At 40.5% G+C, this 22,606-nt stretch overlaps 2 long non-coding RNA genes across 4 annotated transcripts; both read left to right on the top strand.

Annotated features, from left to right (window-relative positions):
- Positions 1-9,370: 9,370 nt before the first annotated feature.
- Positions 9,371-11,438, top strand: LOC135781181 (uncharacterized). Of its 3 annotated transcripts, XR_010545089.1 has the most exons (6): positions 9,948-10,053; positions 10,142-10,222; positions 10,667-10,840; positions 10,977-11,059; positions 11,195-11,255; positions 11,354-11,438. It is a non-coding gene; the product is annotated as an uncharacterized lncRNA (long non-coding RNA). The 3 variants fall into 3 exon arrangements; XR_010545088.2 differs by lacking the exons at positions 9,948-10,053; positions 10,142-10,222 and adding an exon at positions 9,371-9,520; XR_012335863.1 differs by lacking the exons at positions 9,948-10,053; positions 10,142-10,222 and adding an exon at positions 9,371-9,520 and having other exon boundaries at positions 11,388-11,433.
- Positions 11,439-12,257: 819 nt separating this feature from the next.
- Positions 12,258-13,471, top strand: LOC135781179 (uncharacterized). Its single transcript, XR_010545086.2, has 3 exons — positions 12,258-12,435; positions 12,533-12,728; positions 12,864-13,471. It is a non-coding gene; the product is annotated as an uncharacterized lncRNA (long non-coding RNA).
- The last annotated feature ends 9,135 nt before the right edge of the window (positions 13,472-22,606 follow it).

Below are 22,606 nucleotides of genomic sequence, written 5' to 3'. Positions count from 1 at the left end.
CCCAAGCCACGCCCCTAGCAACCAAATATGAGCACCCTAGCAACCGAATAAACAAAGCCTTATATCTCTGCTTCAGAACATCATAGAATCACGGGGGGTGGACCGTTTTACTCGTGACTCGGAGGGTAATCACTGGCCGCATCATTGGCCACTCCCAAGCCACGCCCCTAGCAACCAAATTGGAGCACCCTAGCAACAGAGTAAACAAAGCCTTATATCTCCGCATCAGAACATCGTAGAGACACGGGGGTTGGACAGTTTGACTCATGACTCGGAGGTTAATCACTAGTGGATGCCATTTTTTTCCCTAGCAACCAAATACAGTACCCTAGCAACAGAGTAAACAAAGCCTTATATCTCCGCACCAGAACATCGTAGAGACACGGGGGTTGGACCGTTTGACCAGTGACTCGGTGTGTAATCTCTAGTGGATGCCAATTTTTTCCATAGCAACCAAATACAGTACCCTAGCAACCAAATAAACAAAGCCTTATATCTTCGCACCAGAACATTGTAGAGACACGCGGGATGGACCGTTTGACTCGTAACTCTGAGTGTAATCACTAGTGGATTCCAATTTTTTTCCTTAGCAACCAAATACAGTACCCTAGCAACCAGATAAACAAAGCCTTATATCTCCGCATCAGAACATCGTAGAGACACGGTAGTTGGATTATTTTACTATTGGCTTGAAGTATAATCATATATTGTCCCCCGAAATTTGCCACAGCAAGCACCACTTCACATTTTCTTCAGGAAATGTACCTATCTAGTTATTATTATTTTTATATCTGGACAAAATTTCGGCGCGTAACTCGTCCCGCACGGTTTGTCGTAGACACATGAATGAGGGCTCAAATTGACCGGTTTTCTGAGGAGAGGTGTGCTATGACTTTTATAAGCGATCGGGTGCAGGATTTCCGAAAGGGGGGCGAAAAACCACCCCAAAAATCCCATTGACTTAACATTGGACCGAACTTTGACGGGTCATAGCTCCGCTCGAGGATTTTGTAGAAACATGTGGGTTCTAACATTTGAAGAGGGTGGTACGCTCTGTAAGAACATACATCACATTGGGGTGTTAGTTGTACCCCTGGGGTGTAAGAGGCACCCGAAATTTCCCATTGACTTATAATGGGGCAGGAAACATGCCCATATAAGGGAATAAAAAAGTTCCAGATGGAATATCTTCGCTTTACAATGTCGTAGAGACATGGGGGTGGGCTCATTTTACTCAGACATCCAATCAATTTATCAGGATAGTCCCAGAGCTATTAAGCCACGCCCCTAGCAACCACTTTTAAGCACCCTAGCAACATAAAATTCAAACAGTTATATCTAGGCATCAGAACATCGTAGAATAACGGGGGTTGGATTGTTTTACTCGTGACTCGGAGGGTAATCACTGGCCACATCATTGGCCACTCCCAAGCCACGCCCCTAGCAACCAAATGTGAGCACCCTAGCAACAGAGTAAACAAAGCCTTATATCTTCGCATCAGAACATCGTAGAAACACGGGGGTTGGACCGTTTTACTTGTGACTCGGAGTGTAGCAACTGGTCACATCATTGGCCACTCCCAAGCCCCGCCCCTAGCAACCAAATACAGTACCCTAGCAACAGAGTAAACAAAGCCTTATATCTTCGCATCAGAACATCGTAGAAACACGGGGGTTGGACCGTTTTACTTGTGACTCGGAGTGTAGCAACTGGTCACATCATTGGCCACTCCCAAGCCCCGCCCCTAGCAACCAAATACAGTACCCTAGCAACAGAGTAAACAAAGCCTTATATCTCCGCATCAGAACATCGTAGAGACATGGGGGTTGGACCGTTTGACTTGTGACTCAGAGTGTAATCATTATGGGATGCCAATTTTTTCCCTAGCAACCAAATATAGTACCCTAGCAACAGAGTAAACAAAGCCTTATATCTCCGCATCAGAACATCGTAGAGACACGGGGGTTGGACCGTTTGACTCGTGACTCTGAGTGTAATCATTATGGGATGCCAATTTTTTCCCTAGCAACCAAATACAGTTCCCTAGCAACAGAGTAAACAAAGCCTTATATCTCCGCATCAGAACATCGTTGAGACACGGGGGTTGGACCGTATGACTCGGGACTCAGAGTGTAATCATTATGGGATGCCAAATTTTTCCCTAGCAACCAAATACAGTACCCTAGCAACCGGATAAACACAGCCTTATATCTCCACATCAGAACATCGTACAGACACGGGAGTTGGATCGTTTAACTTTTGGCTTGGAGTATAATCATATATGGTCCCCAGAATTTTGCCACGGCAAGCACCACTCACATTTTCTTCAGGAAATGTACCTATCTAGTTATTATTATTCTTATGTCTGCACACTTTTTCGGCGCGTAACTCGTCCCGCACGGTTTGCCGTAGTCCCATGAAAGAGGGCTCAAATCGACCGGTTTTTTGAGGAGATGGTGGCTATGACTTTTATAAGCGGTCGGGTGCAGAATTTCCGAAAGGGGGGCAAAAAACCACCCGAAAAATCCCATTGACTTAACATTACGCCAAACTTTGACAAGTCATAGCTCCGCTCGAGGATTTTGTAGAAACATGTGGGTTACAACATTTGAAGAGGGTGGTAGACTCTGTAAGAACATACATCACAATGGGGTGTAAGTTGTACCCCTGGGGTGTAAGAGGTGCCCAAAAATGCCCAATGAAAAGTCAATGGGGGAAAATCCCATAGACTTAACATTGCAAAAACTTTGACGGGTCACAGGTCCGAGCGAGGATTTCGTAGAAGCATGTGGGTTACTAAATTTGAAGAGGGTGCTAGACTCTGTCAGGACGTCCCCCGCAATGGGGTTGTAATGTTACCCTAGCAACCATTTTGGGCACCCTAGCAACCTATCCCATAGACTGCCATTACAAAATGCCCAGAGGGATATCTTTGCACCACAGTGTCACAGAGACATGGGGGTGGGCTCATTTTACTCAGGCATCCAATCAGCCTCTCAGGACCCTTGCAGAGTTACTAAGCCACGCCCCTAGCAACCACTTTTGAGCACCCTAGCAACATAAAATTCAAACAGTTATATCTCGGCATCAGAACATCGTAGCGACACGGGGGTTGGACCGTTTTACTTGTGACTCGGAGTGTAATCACTTGCCACATCATTGGCCACTCCCAAGCCACGCCCCTAGCAACCAAATATGAGCACCCTAGCAACGGAATAAACAAATCGTTATATCTCCGCATCAGAAAATCGTAGAGACACGGGGGTTGGACCGTTTTACTCGTGACTCAGAGGGTAATCATTAGTGGATGCCAAGAGGTATTAAGCCACGCCCCTAGCAACCAAATATGAGCACCCTAGCAACCGAATAAACAAAGCCTTATATCTCCGCATCAGAAAATCGTAGAGACACGGGGGTTGGACCGTTTTACTCATGACTCAGAGGGTAATCACTAGTGGATGCCAAGTTGTATTAAGCCACGCCCATAGCAACCAAATATGAGCACCCTAGCAACAGAATAAACAAATCGTTATATCTCTGCATCAGAAAATCGTAGAGACACGGGGGTTGGACCGTTTTACTCGTGACTCAGAGGGTAATCATTAGTGTATGCCAAGAGGTATTAAGCCACGCCCCTAGCAACCAAATATGAGCACCCTAGCAACCGAATAAACAAAGCCTTATATCTCCGCATCAGAAAATCGTAGAGACACGGGGGTTGGACCGTTTTACTCGTGACTCAGAGGGAAATCAGTAGTGGATGCCAAGAGGTATTAAGCCACGCCCCTAGCAACCAAATAAACAAATCATTATATCTCCACATCAGAAAATCGTAGAGACACGGGGGTTGGACCGTTTTACTCGTGACTTGGAGTGTTATCACTGGTGGATGCCAATTTTCTCCCTAGCAACCAAATACAGTACCCTGGCAACAGAGTAAACAAAGCCTTATATCTCCGCATCAGAACATCATAGAGACACTGGGGTGGACCGTTTTACTTTTGGCTTGGAGTATAATCATAAATTGTCCCTCGAAATTTGCCACGGCAAGCACCACTTCACATTTTCTTCAGGAAATGTACCTATCTAGTTATTATTATTCTTCTGGTACAAACTTTTTCTCACAGTAACTCCTCCTAGAGCTTTCAAGCTACACCCACAAAACTTTACAAAACTTTTAAGACTGGTACGTAGATTGTTGCTATGACTTTTCTAACTGATGGAACCTACCGAATTCCTAAACGGGGCGCTCAAACACCCGAAATTTTCCATTGACTTAACATTGCGACAAACTTTGACGGGTCATAGCTGCAAGCGAGAAATTTGTAGAAACTTGTGGGTTACCACATTTGAAGAGGCTGGCAGGCTCTGTAAGAACATACATCACATTGGGGTGTAAGTTTCACCCCTGGGGTGTAAGAGGCACCCAAATTTCCCCATTGACTTATAATGGGGCAGGAAACATGCCCATATAAGGGAATAAAAGTGTCCCAGATGGAATATCTTCACTTTAGAGTGTCATAGAGATATGGGGGTGGGCTCATTTTACTCAGGCATCCAATCAGTCTCTGAGGATTCTTATCGAGGTATTAAGCCACGCCCCTAGCAACCAAATATAAGCACCCTAGCAACATTATAAACAAAGCCTTATATCTCTGGATCCGAAAATCATAGAGACATGGGGGTTGGGTCTTTTGGTCATGTTAGCTTCATGCTAGCTTCATGCTAAGTCATACTAGCTTCATGCTAGTTTCATGCTAGCTTTATGCTAATTTCATAATAAATCTGTCTAACTTCATGCTAAATCATGTTAGCATCATGCTAGCTTCATGCTAAATCATGTTAGCATCATGCTAGCTTCACGTTAAATCATGTTAACATCATGCTAGCTTCATGCTAATTCATGTTAGCATCATGCTAGCTTCATGCTTATTCATGTTAGCATCATGCTAGCTTCATGCTAATTCATGTTAGCATCATGCTAGGTCATGCTAATTCATGTTAGCATCATGCTAGCTTCATGCTAATTCATGTTAGCATCATGCTAGCTTCATGCTAATTCATGTTAGCATCATGCTAGCTTCATGCTAATTCATGTTAGCATCATGCTAGCTTCATGCTAATTCATGTCAGCATCATGCTAGCTTCATGCTAATTCATGCTAGCATCATGCTAGCTTCATGCTAATTCATGCTAGCTTCATGCTAATTCATGTTAGCTTCATGCTAGCTTCATGCTAATTTATGTTAGCTTAATGCTAGCTTCATGTTAATTCATGTTAGCATCAAGCAAGCTTCATGCTAATTAATGTTAGCATCATGTTAGCTTCATGCTAATTCATGTCAACATCATGCTAACTTCATGCTAATTCATGTCAGCTTCATGCTAGCTTCATGCTAATTCATGTTAACATAATGCTAGCTTCATGCTAATTCATGTTAGCATCATGCTAGCTTCATGCTAATACATGTTAGCATCATGCTAGCTTCATGCTAATTCATGTTAGCATCATGCAAGCTTCATGCTAATTCATGTTAGCATCATGCTAGCTTCATGCTAATTCATGCTAGCTTCATGCTAATTCATGTTAGCATCATGCTAGCTTCATGCTAATTCATGTTAGCATCATGCTAGCTTCATGCTAATTCATGTTAGCATCATGCTAGCTTCATGCTAATTCATGTTAGCATCATGCTAGCTTCATGCTAATTCATGTTAACATCATGCTAGCTTCATGCTTATTCATGTTAGCATCATGCTAGCTTCATGCTAATTCATGTTAACAACATGCTAGCTTCATGCCAATTCATGTTAGCATCATGCTAGCTTCATGCTAATTCATGTTAGCATCATCCTAGCTTCATGCTAATTCATGTTAGCATCATGCTAGCTTCATGCTAATTCATGTTAGCATCATGCTAATTCATGTTAGCATCATGCTACCTTCATGCTAATTCATGTTAGCATCATGCTAATTCATGTTAGCATCATGCTACCTTCATGCTAATTCATGTTAGCATCATGCTAGCTTCATGCTAATTCATGTTAGCATCATGCTAATCATGCTACCATCATGCTAACTTCGTGCTAACATCATGCTAATCATGCTAACATCATGCTAGCTCCATGCTAATCATGCTAGCTTCATGCTAATCATGCTAACATCATGTTAAATCATGATGGTTTCATGTTAAATCATGTTAGCTTCATACTCAAACATACTAACAGCCAGATAGCCTACTAAACTAATCTTCTGTCAAACTGTTTTAAACGTTCAGTCTACGCTTTGTCAAGCCAACATAAAGTTTGTCCTCAAACTTTTATATCTAGTTTGTGTTGTTGTGATCATTATAGTAGAAACACAACAAGGAACAAGCGTGATCAACTTATCAATGTTTGTTTACAGCCACCGCCATTACTACCTCACGTGTTGATTATGAAAGCAGTACAAAGGAATGTGTGCACAGCCGAGTGATCCTGTGTTTAATAAACTTGCTGTGTGGAGATATACGCTTAGACGCGAGTAAATAAGGATTGAGATGTACTGTTTGCAATCGTGTATTTTATAAGAATACCAAAACTAAATACTAAATAAGAAAACAACTCAGCATATCATGAAATGGAGAGACTGGATTGTGGATTGACTGCAGGTAGGAAACGAGAGTAATGCTAATGCATATTGATGTCTCTGCTCGTTCACTTCAATGGAGCAGGGCGTGATGATCTCAGCTCATTACAGATAAACATGTAACAGAAGAAAGATGGTACCTCTCCTCCTTTTCATAAAGTTTACACCGAATTAGAATATTTGTTTTTGATTTCACTTACATCATTTAAAAGTGGACATTCCAAGCATTATGTAGACATTTATCTTTTGTTTGTATGACAAGTATTTGTTAAGTTACAGTTCATTTTTCTTACGCGTTTTTGAAAGGACTTCACTGAGGGAGAAAGAACATAATGCGCATCATGTTTATTTTACTAATTTTGCAAAAAGCACAACATTCTCTTTTTATTGGGAGTGGACAGAAAAAAACTAGACACATTAACGTGTTAAATGATGTATAAATCATATCTGTTTGTCCAAAATCAGCAGAGTAATCTAAGTTTTTTTTTGGAGTGATTGAAAAATAAAGCGTTTGCGGCGCCCCCACCGCACGCGGCCCCAGAGTGTTAACACAAGTGTGGGTCGCAATTTATTTTACAGTACGTGTACTTACCTTGTACATATATGGTTAATAAGTTGTACTTACCGACAAATGTGTGGTACTTACTTTTAGGTATCTACATGGAAATTAATTGCTATCATTACTGTACTTGCCAGTGATACATACTTGGTAGTTATTATGTAACTCTAGGTAAGTACCGTGGTAAACCCCGGCCCGAATACGCGTAGAATTTACCATGCTTTACCACAGTAAGTTTAATTCGGCTACTGCGTGGTAAAACCCGATACGCGTCTAGTTTACCATGCTTTACCACGGTAACAGTATACTCTCACCTCAGTCCCCCCTCCCAGAATGTTTTAGATGTCTTCATATATAAAACACCTCCCTTACGAAAATTAACCATGGTTTTATTGTGGTAAAAGTGTAGTAACCATGTTTTTTTGGTGTATTGATTACTATGAGCAAAACCATGGTTTTACTACAATAACCATGGTTAAACTATGGTTTTTGAAAACCATGGTAACTACAAAATAACCATGGTTTTGTCTTGTTCCAGAATGTTTAAAACGTTCCTTAATTAACACACTTACAAGATAATGAACTGAATCAGCCCTTACAAAATTTAACCATGGTTTTACTACAGTTAAAACCAAAAAAACATGGTTACTGTAGTAACTACAATAACCATGGTTTAATTATGGTTTTTGAAAACCATGGTAACTACAAAATAACCATGGTTTTGACAACCATGGTTTTCAAAAACCATAGTTAAACCATGGTTCTTGTAGGTACTACAGTAACCATGTTTTTTTTTTAACTGTAGTAAAACCATGGTTAATTTTTGTAAGGGCTGATTCAGTTCATAAGCTTGTTAGTGTGTTAATTAAGGAACATTTTAAACATTCTGGAACATGACTGATGAGTGGAATCAGGTGTTTCATATAAGGAGACATTTAAAACATTTTGGGAGGTGGACCTTGAGGACTGAAGTTGGGAACCACTGACCTAAAGGATTATTAGGAACACCTGTTCAATTTCTCATTTATGCAGTTATCTAATCAACCAATCACATGGCAGTTGCTTCAATGCATTTAGGAGTGTGGTCCTGGTCAAGACAATCTCCTGAACTCCAAACTGAATGTCAGAATGGGAAAGAAAGGTGTGGTGTTTAATCAGACCCAGCGCGCACAAAAACCACGCACGAGTGAGAGATACGAGCACGCAAACACTATTCAAGCGCGAAAAAGCAGAACACAATTGTGTAAAGCATCCTTGCGAGAGCGCACCTCCGCTCAGCGCGCACAAATGCAGTCACGCGAGCAAGGGCTTGGATGAGCTTTTGCTCGATTCTGACTCTCTCTATGCTCTCACAGCTGCACCACACACGCTCGCTCGATCAATATGACTTTTGGGTCTTTGGGGGCGGGACATTGACTGATGTCTTCGTGCCTATGATTGGTTGGTTGATTTAATCAGTGATTTGCATAATCTTCTGTTCTCAATTCGTATCCAGTCAATCTAGGTAGAGAAGACACGTTTTAATAGGACCCTTATGTCGGAGCCAACACTATCTCACAGCGAATTCGTAATAATTCAAACGATTTAACCAAGTGGCTAAATCGTATGAAATCATACGAGCTGGCTCGTACGAAATCGTACGATTAGTTCATCGCATTTAACACAGCCCTGTGTCGCAGGGATTTCGTGCTAATTAATACGAATATATTAAATCTTACTATACCATACGATTTTGTTCATCGCATTCAAGAAGCGTGACCCGTAGCCAGAAAAAAACCTCTGGGTGTGCATCTGAAAATCTGCGTGTGTCACAGGCAGGCAAGATAACCAGAAACGCTGGGGAATTCAGGTGCTGTAATCGACTCATCTCGTTATAGATCAAGATAATTTATGAAGATCTTTAAACGAAGGATTGGAATATCAGATAGTTGACATGGTAAGCAAGTTAGTTAATAATTTTAATAAAAAAAAAGAAGGAAAAAACGAAATAAAACGAATAGCATACATTATTGTTGTTGCGGTGTGTCACGTGACAATCATGACCCGTCGCCATGGACACAAGGGGTCAGATAAAATATTTGTAACTTGCGTGTGAAAGGTTTATTTTATATATATATATATATATATATATATATATATATATATATATATATATATATATATTCTAAGTAAACAACAAAATTGAAACTATAAATAAATATTCTGCATCCATTTTAGGTGTGCCACTCTGGGTGGCTCCGGCACACTCGTGGCTACGCCCCGCCGTGACCCAAATCTCATTCGCACATCATCGCGATATTTATCATCAATTTACAAATGTCATCACATCTCGGTGAGTATACCATAAAGTGTATGTTTGTTTGATTTTAAATTCATTATATGTGTTAATCCAGATCAGCTTCTAAATGTTCTCTGAATTGTATTGGTCATCTATATTACATTCTTTCTTTTTGTTCAAAATAAGTTCAAGACAACACATAATCAAGCAGTGGGTGAAAAGCTAGTCACGTTATGTTAGTCACCATTAACATAACGTGACAGATCCTCGATCATTTTATTATATTCATATTTTTGGAATTAACTACCAATGTACTTCTACTGTGGTATTTTGTGTTCATAGTACACAAATCGTACCATGTTTTTACCGCAGTTAGTCTACTTCTACTGTGGTGTTTTGTAGTACAGTAACAGCAAACCTTATGATTAACCTCAATATAAAGTGCTTTATCATTCACATTTTTGTGTTAAAATAGATTAGCCTATCCCCTGTATGTCACTGATGCACTACTTCAAAGATGTGAGGAAAAGAACATACACCTGCGAGTAGTCTTAGACATTGCCTGTGTTGTTGCCTCACATCTCCAGGTAAGTACCCTATTTTCTGTGTAAAACTGAATTATTGTTTTGAGAAAAGACCTTTAACTCAAAATTATGTCATACTGTGTTCAATCAGAAATCATGGGAGGGCATATCACACAACATCTCCTTAGTATTACCAGCATTTCATGTTGATGGACACAAATTGCCCTGCCAGGTAATTCATTGACTTTATAGGGATATCAGGACATATAACACACATCATTCACTCCCTGTTTGGCCTCTATTTTTCCTGTCTATGCACTGCAAAGCTGAAATTAGCCAGAAATTCCTAAAAGTAATCTTTAATCTAACATTTTTCCAACCTGACGTTTGTCTAAACTTGTTTCAGAGATGCAATGTGTAAGACAATCCAGTGGAAACCGTTTATCTCAAACTAATCACTATAAGCAGAGGATTGTTATAACCAAATTGGTTTCCTTTGTTTCTTTTTATGCAGATTAACTAATTTGTATAATAATTACATTAATATAGAGTAATAAAAAGAACAGCTTTGCTATTTTTACAAAGTAAAAGATAAAATACCATAAGATCACTATAAGCAGTAGGGTCATGCTTTGTGTACAGTATGTGATATTTTACCACTTTGCTTTAATCATAGATCAAGTACAGTACCAGATGGCTTGATGGGTTTGGGCTCACAGACGGGGAAGGAATGGAAAGGCTGTGGTCTTTCCTCCAAAGATTTGCCAGAGTCACAAAGGAGATGACTCCATCTCATCGCCTTGACCTACTGACTGATGTCCGCCTTGACGGAGGAAATCAACTGACCTAGGTGTGTCTACTGCTGTATAACCTTTCAAAATTCTGTGCTGGTGGTTCACTGTTTATACATTTTATATTTTCTGGAGTGAAGTCGATCACACACAAAATGGTAAGCATACTATAAGTAGATTAAACTGTCTTTTCAGAGGTGCAGCTCCTGCAAAGAGTAGACAAAGCAGAGAAAATATTGCTCAAGAAGATATCTCATCTGTCATCAGAGAGGCACCAGGTAAACAATGCACATAAGAAGCAGGTAACAATTAGTTGTAGATGGGAGAATATTACATTCCATTTATAAGTGCAATTTGCACAAGAGTATTTAGGATTGATGTGTGTCTTGTTTTCTGTTATTGTTATTGTATAGTGTTGATTTCTGAAGGAGACATGGCGAGATGGAAAAAAGCTAGCCCAACAGAAACCAATAAGTAAGGAACTGAAGTTAAAGTCTTAAATACTGTAAGAATGTCATGAATACTATTAACAAAGAAACAGAAGTAACATGAAATTAATTACTTTATTACAGTGGTACTGTGGTAGTAATGTCGTCTTTTCTTCAGAGACTCTGTCTGTAGATGGAAAAGCGACTACATCATCAGACTGATTCATTTAGCCTAGCCCCATTCATTCCTATGGCTCCACACAAAAGTTTTATTTTGTGCCACCATACTTACTCATCTAAATACCTGAAAGTGTTTGGTGGCTTCTAAATTCATCCCTGGAGCCATATGAATGAATGGGGCTAGGCTAAACGCTAATAAATTCACAAGGCACTGTACAAAGATTAAAAGTGCACGCATTGAAAAAAGATAATTATGTATTAATTCGTCTAAGTTGAGGTGAGAACATAGTAAAACAGGGCTATTCAAATCTTACACTGGAGTGCTGGAGCACTACAGAGTTTATGTAGCATTAACCACCTGTGATTTTCTAGTGATCATGAAGACCTTGATTAGCTTGCTCAGGTGTGTTTGATCAGGGTTGGAGCTTAACTATGCAGTACTCTGGCCCTCCAGGGTAATATCTGAATAGCCCTGTAGTAAATTATTGAAAAACAGTGGTGTTTTCCTTTAAGTGCCTTGCTGATGTGCTTCAACGTGTGATTATAGTAATGGCATAGTTTTGAAGGAAACTGTCACCACAGTGGTTATAAATAAAAATATTGCAGCATTATTGCAAATCGTCATGTGGTGTAATTAGTAATCTATTACCACCAAGGCCTTACTTGTAACATATGTTTGGTCAGGTGTACCACAGTAATGCTTTCTGCTTGCTAGCTACTGAACTTTTGTGCTGTACTTTTTGTAATGTGTAGATATGGGACTCGTGAGTCACACAAAAAGGGTGAAACAGTAATCTGTCTGTTACTGTTCTCTGATCAAGTGTGTACATAACGTTTAATACTAATTATTTGCTAACCATTGTAGAATTGAGGACTCTGCTGAACATTGAGAAAAAATACCGTATTGGGAGAAGATGGCAAGAGTCTGATTCAAACTTCCAGTCTACCCTTAAAGATGTGGACCGTGAGCTCAGAGTCCAACTTCAAGGCTAGAACTGAATCAAGGGAGAGAGCAGTCCTCCTCCACCTGAGAAGAATATATCCAGGTATAGTGCTATAAGTGGATAAGTAGATTAGGTTTGAACTTAAAAAGGACTATAATACAAACTAATACATTCATTTTTCTGCATGCTTGTTTCCTAGCTTTGCTTCAGATGGGCAGGGCATTGCCATTAGACTCTCCAAGCAGGTAGCCAGCTCCAACAATAGACTGAGACAGGCAACAAAAGAATACAACAGCATTCAATGGTCACCGCAGATGAGCTTCTTACCTGCGACAATTGATTTTCAGGAATCATGTGATCCCTCTTGGCATGTCTACTTCTGCTTTGATGACACTGTAAGTATAATTACTTTACCCTAGTAACCACACAGCAGTCACTCTAGTAACCATCTGACAAACTAACTACCTGCAAATCATATTAGAAACCACCTGGTAACATAACATAGCATTTTGTTTTCTTTTGTCTTCTAGATTGAAGAAGATGATGTTTCGAGGAGGCGAGGGATTGATGCCTTACATATGAAGACTCATGCAAAAGCTGCTCTCATTCAACACCTCCAACAGCTGGAAAGAAAACTACATCAAGCCATTGTGATGTTTCACCCACATGTATCAGACTTTGTTCCTGCAGACAACCCCCACTTGTGTCAGGCCCTCCCCATGCCAAGCATACAGACACTGGTATACAATGATAAGAGTGATAATGACAATGTGGATAAATATGTTAACTAGCACTACAGATTTTTTTTTAATTTCTAGTCTGATATTGTATTCTGTAAAAAGAATGATGTAAAATGTATAGTATATGTTGCAGCATATCATAGAAACCTTGGTGGTGTAATATAATGTTTGCCTTACTTGTGCAAACATGATGTTTTACTAGATCTGATTTATTTTTAAACGTAGTTACTGTTTTTAAGCACACATATTCACACTAGTCTGTGTGAGGACAAAATTGTGTGTTTACCATTGTGATGTTACTTATTTACTGTAATGTACAAATGTGGTCAATGTGTGTAAGGTGTTTTGTTTTTGTGTGCTAAGTTGAAATGACAAAGTATTGAATCTTGAATCCTTTGAAACAAATACTGTAAAAGTTTGTAAAAAATAAAATGTTTTCCAGAATGAGTTATAGTCATGATTTCAGCTATTGTCACAGCACACTTTAGAGGTGAATGAATAGTGATGAACTTAGTAAATGACTTAACTGTTATACAATGATTTTACAGTCATAATCCACAAGACTGCCACATACAGTAGGTTCTTACATAACCATATTGGCTTGAAATTCTCCCGAACTAAGTTGATGTGGATTAATACTTTTTTCTTCCCATTATATTACCTTTAGTATTATATAGTTCGTTGCTATGGTGGTTGCTAGGCTGCTATCACTGAAACCACGTAGCTTGCATGACGTGTTTTCTTTTTAAATGACATTCAACATTTTCCTAAAGAAAACAAAAACTCAACAATATAATCATTTTGAACAATTTCTAATTCGATTTTGAGAAATGAGTTTTTTGGTAGCAGAAGGTTACAGAAGTGCATTGTGTTGAAGGCGGGGTTTGCGTGTTCTGCTGTTTCGGCGTTGTGGCTAGAGGGGATACAGCAACAGCAAAATCTCGCCGATGAGCGCTGTTATTATCCTAATCCTATCCCCAAAACCTAACCCTAAACCAAACATTTCACGCGATTTAAGACAAGTTGTATCACATCTAGACAGGTCCGCTGTTTCCATCCGAATTCTACCCCAAACTTAACCCTAAAGCGCGTAGCTGTATCCCATCTAGCAAAAAACACTGTTTCTGCTAAAATATCTTAAACAAACAACTTTTTTACATTTTCTTAACGTAGATCATCTAGATGCAGCATAATTAATAGTTTGTCTGAACTAGGTGTTTATATATTCAGTAGATATATGTTTTTACAGCCCTACTTTGCAAACCAGAAAAACTACAATTTTAGTGCTGATTTGTATCAAGCTGCATTGCACACATGTAGGGAATTGTAGTTTTTTAAAACATTTGTGTTTTTCTTATAATTGGAGGTTGTAAATAGTGAGTTGAGAGTACAGTAAGGTGTTTAGGGGATTGTTAACACACTTATGCAATCAGATTTTAAATATTTAACTGTTAAATAGGTTTAAATAAATTTTAACCATATTTGATTGAGTCCCAAGTTGTTGACTATATTGACATTATAACTGAGGTCAGCTCTCATTAAGAGTTTGTCCCATGTCTATAGCCCCTTTTGTTGCCTAATTATAAGCATTCAAAATGCACCAAGGTGATGTTTTAAAGGTCCGTATTTCAAAGCAGGAGCCATGTAGATTCTTTATACTGCCATATGTTATTCTGCAGGTCAAGATCTTTCTAACGATGTATTTGGCTTAGCTCTATAACAAACTTTTCATGTTCTCATTTCAAGTACACAAGCCATCTCAGGTGTAGTTTCAGAGAGCACTTTGAAGGCTCAATAAGGTTAGATTTAGATAAAATAAAGCTGTTTGTTTGTTTCTGGCTGTGTAAACAGACCCCACACCTTGATGAATACCTGCTGGCCACACACACAAACTGTGCATTTCTGTTTGGGCTTCTATGCATATACTATCTATTTATGTCAATGCTGCTATGATAATTAAAACATACCATTAATAAATAAGACCATAGTCTGATGGGTAGTCGTCTCTGATTGTAGGCTAGTAGATTATTATTAGGCCTATTGGTTGTCAATACCCAGATTAGCAAACATTATACACAATGTTTGCTACATAATGTACATAATGTATGCTCTCTTGCATCTTTTGTAGCCTATTTATTTATGTTTAGATGTTTTCTTTTGAGCTCAACTAAAAATTGTAAACAGGCCTATTTAGTTTATCCATTAGAGTACCATTCCCCTTCTTCCAAACACTTTGAGAAACTGAATGCTTCAGCTATGTGTATAGTATAGGAAGCCTATGTATTGTTTCATGTTCCGTCTTTCTAAGCAGAAAGACAGGCCTGAGCAGTATGCAAACTATTGTAAGAATTTTGATTGATCCTGACCAAAAGGTCAGCCCTTCCTGGGAACACAGCATGGATGCCCGAGAGTGCAGTGTGTGTGCCCTGTAGGTGCCCGAGGCAGCAAGGACATCAAAAGAGAACTTTTGCAACACAACAACTTTCCTCCAGGACTCACGGCAGGGGACCAAGACCCCCAAAACACCCCTCTCGGGAACCAGAACTTTATCTCGATTACAGGAGACTCCCTGGAGAGTTACACTTGATTTTCAAACACCACATCTCCATACAAATGATGGACCTGCAGACAAATGTCTGACCCCTCTACCCCTCCTTTCCTTGTTACCTCCTCAACACAGGACAGTCTACAGCACACCAGATGATTATGTGTAAGAAAGGTCATATCAAATGTAAATAACAGTGGAAAATATTCATGTTTCATTTCATTACGAAGGTTTTATCGCGACTGGTACACAGGTCTCATTCTCACATCAATAAAACAAATAGTAAAAAGGTTTAATAGAGTTAAGAAAACTTAACTCTACCCAAGGGGCGTACACCCCACTACAAATGTATCCAGGACGAGGTGCCTCCCATAGGTCTGTAAGAACCAATCACTGCAAACTTCCATTGATAAATAATGTTTACATAATGTTTATTCTATCTGGGTATATAAGGAGAGCTGAAAAACATTTCTGGGAATCTGTAACCAGATATCCCGCACAATTTACTGTGTGTCGTCTTTACCAGGTATGAAAGGTTTTTATATTTCCTGTTTGATGGAAATACTATTGGTTTGTATTTGTGTTACATTTTATTTGAACTGTGAATTGGCTTTGAATTGTGATTTTCTTACCTGGTTAATAAATTGTTAAGTTTGATTTATTCTGTGTTGCTCGGTAAATGTTGACACTGCAAGTAATATCGTTGTATCCGTAGTTACCGTAAGGACTGAAATCAGGCTAGGATCGGCCCAAACCCAGTTAGATAGTGAATAATACATCAGCTGAGGATTTGTGAGATACGAATAGCAATTGGCGTTAGTTTAAGTGTACTTAGAAGCGTGGAGGCTGTGTTTCCGTTTAGAGTAACATTTCTGATTACTCTAAATAGGGTCAGCCTCAACCTCTGTTTATTTCAATGTTATTCTATTCATTAATCTTGATTAGAAATAATAATTGTAATAATTAAGTGTCACCTCTAAGGGGACTAAATAAAGTATGTTTAAAGTTGAGCACGCAGAAAGCGGCCGCTTAAGCGTATAGTCCAACCTCTGGCAGCGACCAACACTGATTCGCTTATGACCGTTGACCAGTATATTAATTATGAGGCCCATACTAGGATCATGTGCGACTGTGAGAACCGAATGAACGAGTGTAATACCAGAGCTTTATCAGAATAAATAAACAAACATCCATTCAAATTATACTATTAATAAATAACAATCCACATAAATATTAATTATGTCTTATTTAATTGGAGTCAGATAAGAGCTTAATAATCTAAATGAAGAAATGTATAAATCCATATCTTATTATCCAATGTGAAAGGAAAGACTGAAACGCGCGAGAATCCTCCCCCACGCCTCTGGAGACCGCTATTGGACCAGTGGGTGGTGCATACCTTACAAGTTGGTGACCCCGACGTGATCTCTCTACCTGCACAGGCGAGTGAAGTCTTTCCGACGCGACTATTCAGTTCTGGATTCACACAGAAGATATGAGGTTTGATCTCCTTCTACATTGTCTACAGCTGCTGTGGTAAGTTCGTTCCTTTTTGCCTATTAGAAGTGTTGAGGGAAAGTTTTGCACACCAAATTTAGACACCATTTCTTGTAGAACGGGCCGGTACGCCCATTGTTAGACCGGAGACCGTAGAAATCCGGTGGGGTACAAGAATTAGAGAAACATGGACTCACAGGGACATTATAGAAGCAGTGTAGAGGAGGAAATCATGGAAACCGCCGCGCTAAAACTGAAAAACACCCTTGTTCTGTTAAAAGAGAAGGGACTAATTCTCACATGGAGCAATAATGAAATCGTATCCTGGTATTCTGTCGAGGGCCGTAAACTGGAAACGAAATCCAAATACAAAAAGACTCCCCTCGCTATTGTTTACCTGTTGCGTCGCAACGATTTGAAAACCATAACCAAAACCGAGCGAACAATCGCAAGCATAAAAGAGATTGAAAATTCACGTTCAGACGAACTAAAAAGGCTACGAGCTCAGGTCGACTCGTTTGCGTATGAAAAACAAAATTGGGCAAGACAAAGCGAGACGATGGCTAAAAAGATTGACGAATTTCAAAAGAAACTCAAAAACGGTAACAATTACATATCCGCGCTTGAAGATTGCTGCGATCATTCGGGTGTCCCCGTAGCTGCCATTAAACAAGCAGCCATAAACGAGATGCTAGACGCCGGAACAAAAAGCGATAGCGATGAAGATGATATAGCCGTGTTAGAGGCAAAAACGCAGAGAGATGCTCGTAGACGAGCTCCAATGCAAGAGCCTGAGGGTGCTAATCAAATTAGCCCAATGAGAACGAGAGCGAAATCGAACGATGTTCAGCAAGATTCAGTCAAAGTGGCCGTACTAAAAACCGTAACAAACACAGACGACGAGATTACAACCATTAGTCGTCCATTAACATGCGAAGAATGCTCACGACACAAACAGGTCGTAGGGATGATGCCTCGCAAAGGCCCGTTTCAGCCGTATTGGGAAACTTTAATGTTACAAGCGACGGTATACGGACTAGAAGTCCGAGACGTGTGGCAAATAGCACTCCTCACCATTCCTGAGGAAATGAAACCAAAATTGACCGCTGAAATGAAATCCGGAGACATAATAAAGAGGAAAAATGGCGAAACCGATGACGCAATTTATGAACGGTTAAAAGCGGCAATGATAAGCTTAAGAGGGCCAACCTACGTAGACTGGGAGAGAATTATAGACATAAAACAAGCACCCAACGAAATGTTTGAAACATATGCAGAGCGAGTATGGGTAACATATAAAGAGCATTCTGGTTTCGAAGACGCGAGTCGTGATAGTGAAGTATTGTTACAAATGATTAAAAGTCACGCTGGCCTCCCGATCCAAAAAGCGCTGTTAAATGGCGTGGATCCAGCAGAGAACACATTCAGAGCGCTAGTAGACTGGGGCACAAAAATAGAAAATAGATGGAAAAATAAAACTCGCGCCGTTGCGTCTGCACAATGGACAGCAGAAGGACAGGGAAAAGAAAAACCATACCCGAAATCCCAACAAAAATTTTGTAACTTTTGCAAAAAAAAACCAATCACTACACAAAAGACTGCTTTAAAAGAAATGGGGACAGACAGCGAATGCAGAACCAAACCGATCCCTCTGACAAAACTGCGGAGCTGGTTAACACACTCCTCGCCGCATTGAAAAAACAAAATGATTCACAGAACGGAGCGATCGTTGCGAGTTCAGCGCCAGAGAAATACAGTTTCCCATAGGGGTGCGTGGCCTCCATTGCTATAGGAAGCATAGTTAAGAGCGGCAACCGGATCAAAATAAGAGCTAATTTAGGAGGCCAATTAGCTGACGTACTTATTGACACGGGCGCAGCATGCTCATGTACAAACATTCGATTGCCATTAACAGACGAAACCATACACATTAAAGGCATCGGTGACACGCTAATGATAGCAACACAAACCAAACCCGCTCGACTCGATTTAGGCATAGCCATAATTGAAGAACCTTTCTGGTACTTGCCAAACAACAGTGAAGGAACTGTACTGGGAATGGACATCATGAAAAAACATGGATTTGTCATTCATTGTTTTGAAAAACAGATTGAAATTCAAACTAACAAGACGGTGAAAAAATGTCCACCACGCAACGTGGTTAGAATTATGTCCATTTCCACTACAGATCCCATTCAACAGTTGATTGACAAACACAGCACTGTTTGGGCTGATCATGAACATGACTGTGGCCTTATTGACTTTGTTGTGTGTATTGAAGGAGAGCCCCCTCCCCCACAAAGACAATACCGCATCAAACCTGAGGCTGAAACAGCAGTGCATGAAATAGTCCAGCAGCTTGAAACCAGAGGTATAGTCAGACGATGTAGCTCGACCACAAACTCTCCGTGTCTGCCCGTTCCAAAACCAAATGGTAAATGGCGTCTTTGTATTGACTACCAACGTCTTAACAAAGTTTTACCTAAAGCTACACCTATCGTTGCAAACCCCTCGACCTTGTTGACACAAATCTCTAACAGAGCGTCGTGGTTTACTGTACTTGATATAAAGAATGGCTTCTGGTCCATCAAGGTCAGACGTGAAGACCAATGGAAATTGGCCTTCACGGTAAACCAAATACAATATACCTGGCGCCGCGTGCCTCAGGGGTTGCACAACTCGCCATCGATCTTTCATCGAGCCTTAGAGGACGCGCTAAAACCTGTAATAGGAACCGGTAATGTAATGCACTATGTCGATGACATATTAATTGCAACCGAAAACTCATTCGATGAGCACTTACAACTCGTCGATGAAGTACTGTTAACACTAGGTAAAGCTGGTTTTAAATTGAACAAAGAAAAAGCCCAAATTGCACAAAAAGAAGTTCAATACCTAGGTTATACAATCACCCAAAGCCACAAGACAGGTTGATGCACATGAAAATACTCTGAGTGGAGTGCTTGCGCAAGATCATGGAGGAAAGTTGCGCCCGATTGCATACTATAGCCGTAAGAAATCTCCAGTCGAACAGGGATTCGACCCATGTACACAACATGTTCTTGCGGTCCATTGGATGTTAACAACAACAGAACCCATTGTTGGTTTTCAATCTGTTGTTGTGCACACAATGCACACGCCAGTGCAAATGCTGTTGCAGGGCCGAATCAAAGGAGTATCGTCGCAAAGACTGGCACGATGGTTGGCAGACATCCAAGCTCGCAACATTTCCATGGTAAACACAAGAATTTTACCACATCTCTTGGGGGAGATGGAGGGCCATCCACACACATGCCAAACAAAACATGAAACACAAAGTCCAGTTCATGATACACAATTTGATAATCAAACGCCAGTATACATTGATGGATCCAGATATTGGCATGATGGCAATTTCCGTACAGGATGTGCCGTGTGGACCCCCCACCCCCTCAACTCAGATTCAGAACAATTGTTGATAAAACTGCCAGCAAACAAATCCGCACAAGAAGCCGAATTAATTGCATTACTTGAAGCCATAAAAGCGCACCCAGAACCAATCTGTGTGTACACCGATAGCAGGTATACATACGGCATAGTGCACGATTATATGGCCCAATGGCAATTAAGAAAGTTTCTCACATCCGCCGGAACGCCAATAAAACATTTTGACACAATCACCGCAATTTGGCAAGCAATCAAAACGCACAACTCTCCAATCTCAGTCATCAAAGTTCGCGCGCACATCGCTAAAAGCACCGACGAGCACGAGAAAAATAACAACATCGTTGACAAACTTGCAAAACTTGCAGCCATTAAAGGGAATGAATGGCAGCCTGACGAGCTGATTGCCCCTTCTGTGAGTGCGATACAGGTTGCTCCCATTGACTTAAAACAATACCAGCAAGAGTTATGGTTGTCAGACGGAGAGCTTGTACCGCAACTGCAGCAGGATCAATCAATCAGCATCGTAGAAGGTATGGTTCTCAGAGATGGGAAATACATAATTCCAGAGGCCCTCCAGAAACCAGTGATCAAATTGTACCATGATTATGCACATGTATCAGCTACCAAAACACAACAGCTGATACAGAAAAACTTCTGGTGGCCAAAAATGGCATCAGACATTGAGAGATGGTGTGACACATGCCTCGTATGTGCCACCATCAACCAGGGTAGAACTGGACGTACAAAACTGTGTCGCCCAGAACCACCCAAAGGGCCATGGGAATTTTTACAGCTAGATTTTATTGGCCCATTACCCACTGCCAAAGGGGGATATCGCTATTGTCTCGTCATAATTGATAAATTTTCAAAGTGGGTGGACGCGATCCCAACTCGGGACAACAGCGCACGCACGGTGGCACGAGTAATGGCAAATCAAATCCTCCCAATTTGGGGAACACCAACCCAGATTGAGTCTGACCAAGGAACACACTTCACAGGTCAGGTAATGAAACAAATATGTGAAATGCTACATATCAAACAAAGATTTCATGTTCCATACAGGCCGCAAAGCTCAGGTATGGTAGAGCGCGCAAATCGCTCGATTAAAGAAAGCATCTCAAAACAAATAATGCAACATCAAAACAGGTGGACTGATGCACTGCCAACAGTTCTGACAGTTTTGCGAGCAACCCCATCCAAAGCAACAGGCATCAGCCCGTTTGAACTCATGACAGGCAGAGTCATGAAACTACCCATAGACCCAGAAATCTCCCCAGCAGATCTGGGACCCCTGGTGCTTGCAAAACAACAGACTGTGCTAACACAACTACAGCAAAGACTGGCAGTGTTACAAACACAAACCGTTTTAAAACAGCAACAGTCGGACCTTATGAATGATGCACAATTTAACCCAACCTCTGAGATCAAATTTACCGAGGGTGAAATGATCATGATACGGGTGTTTGTAAAACAGGGTCCATTCACACCAAGATGGCATGGACCACATGAGATAAAAGCTATATGCAATAGCTGTGTGGCAATAAGTGTCAAGGGGAAGTTGAAATGGTACCACATGTCCCAGTGCAAAATCTTCAAAGGTTCCGCTAATCAATAATTATTAACATTTCTCTCTGTTTCATCGCCTAGGTTGACTGCTGCAATCCCATGGAGACCGGACGAGAGGAAAGTTTCTGGACCCGCTTGCATCAAGCTGGGTCAAAGGGTTTCACTCACACACACACTGGAATGCGGGAGATGGGTATGGAAATACACAAAGAGGTCATCCACATTTTTCAGTACATTTTCAACCAGAAAACTAGTCACATGGCCTCCCGGAGTAGTACCGGAACCAAATTGCGCATCAAAAATTTGCTGTAAAGTAGGCTCCGACCATCTCCCTATAGTAAACATTCCAGGTGACACACCGGCACCCACATTTTTCCACAACATAACAGCCTGGTATCAACTTAAAGCAGAGCCAGGAGCAAAATTGGGAGCATGCGCACTCTCTATGAAAAAATCAACAATGGATTAGATCCAAAAATTTGTTATTTAACCAAAAATT

Source organism: Paramisgurnus dabryanus, chromosome 23, assembly GCF_030506205.2.
Source record: "Paramisgurnus dabryanus chromosome 23, PD_genome_1.1, whole genome shotgun sequence".
NCBI classification, from domain to species: Eukaryota; Metazoa; Chordata; class Actinopteri; order Cypriniformes; family Cobitidae; genus Paramisgurnus; species Paramisgurnus dabryanus.
The sequence above is the reverse complement of the archived record's forward strand: the minus strand, read 5'-3'. Positions and strand labels throughout refer to the sequence as shown.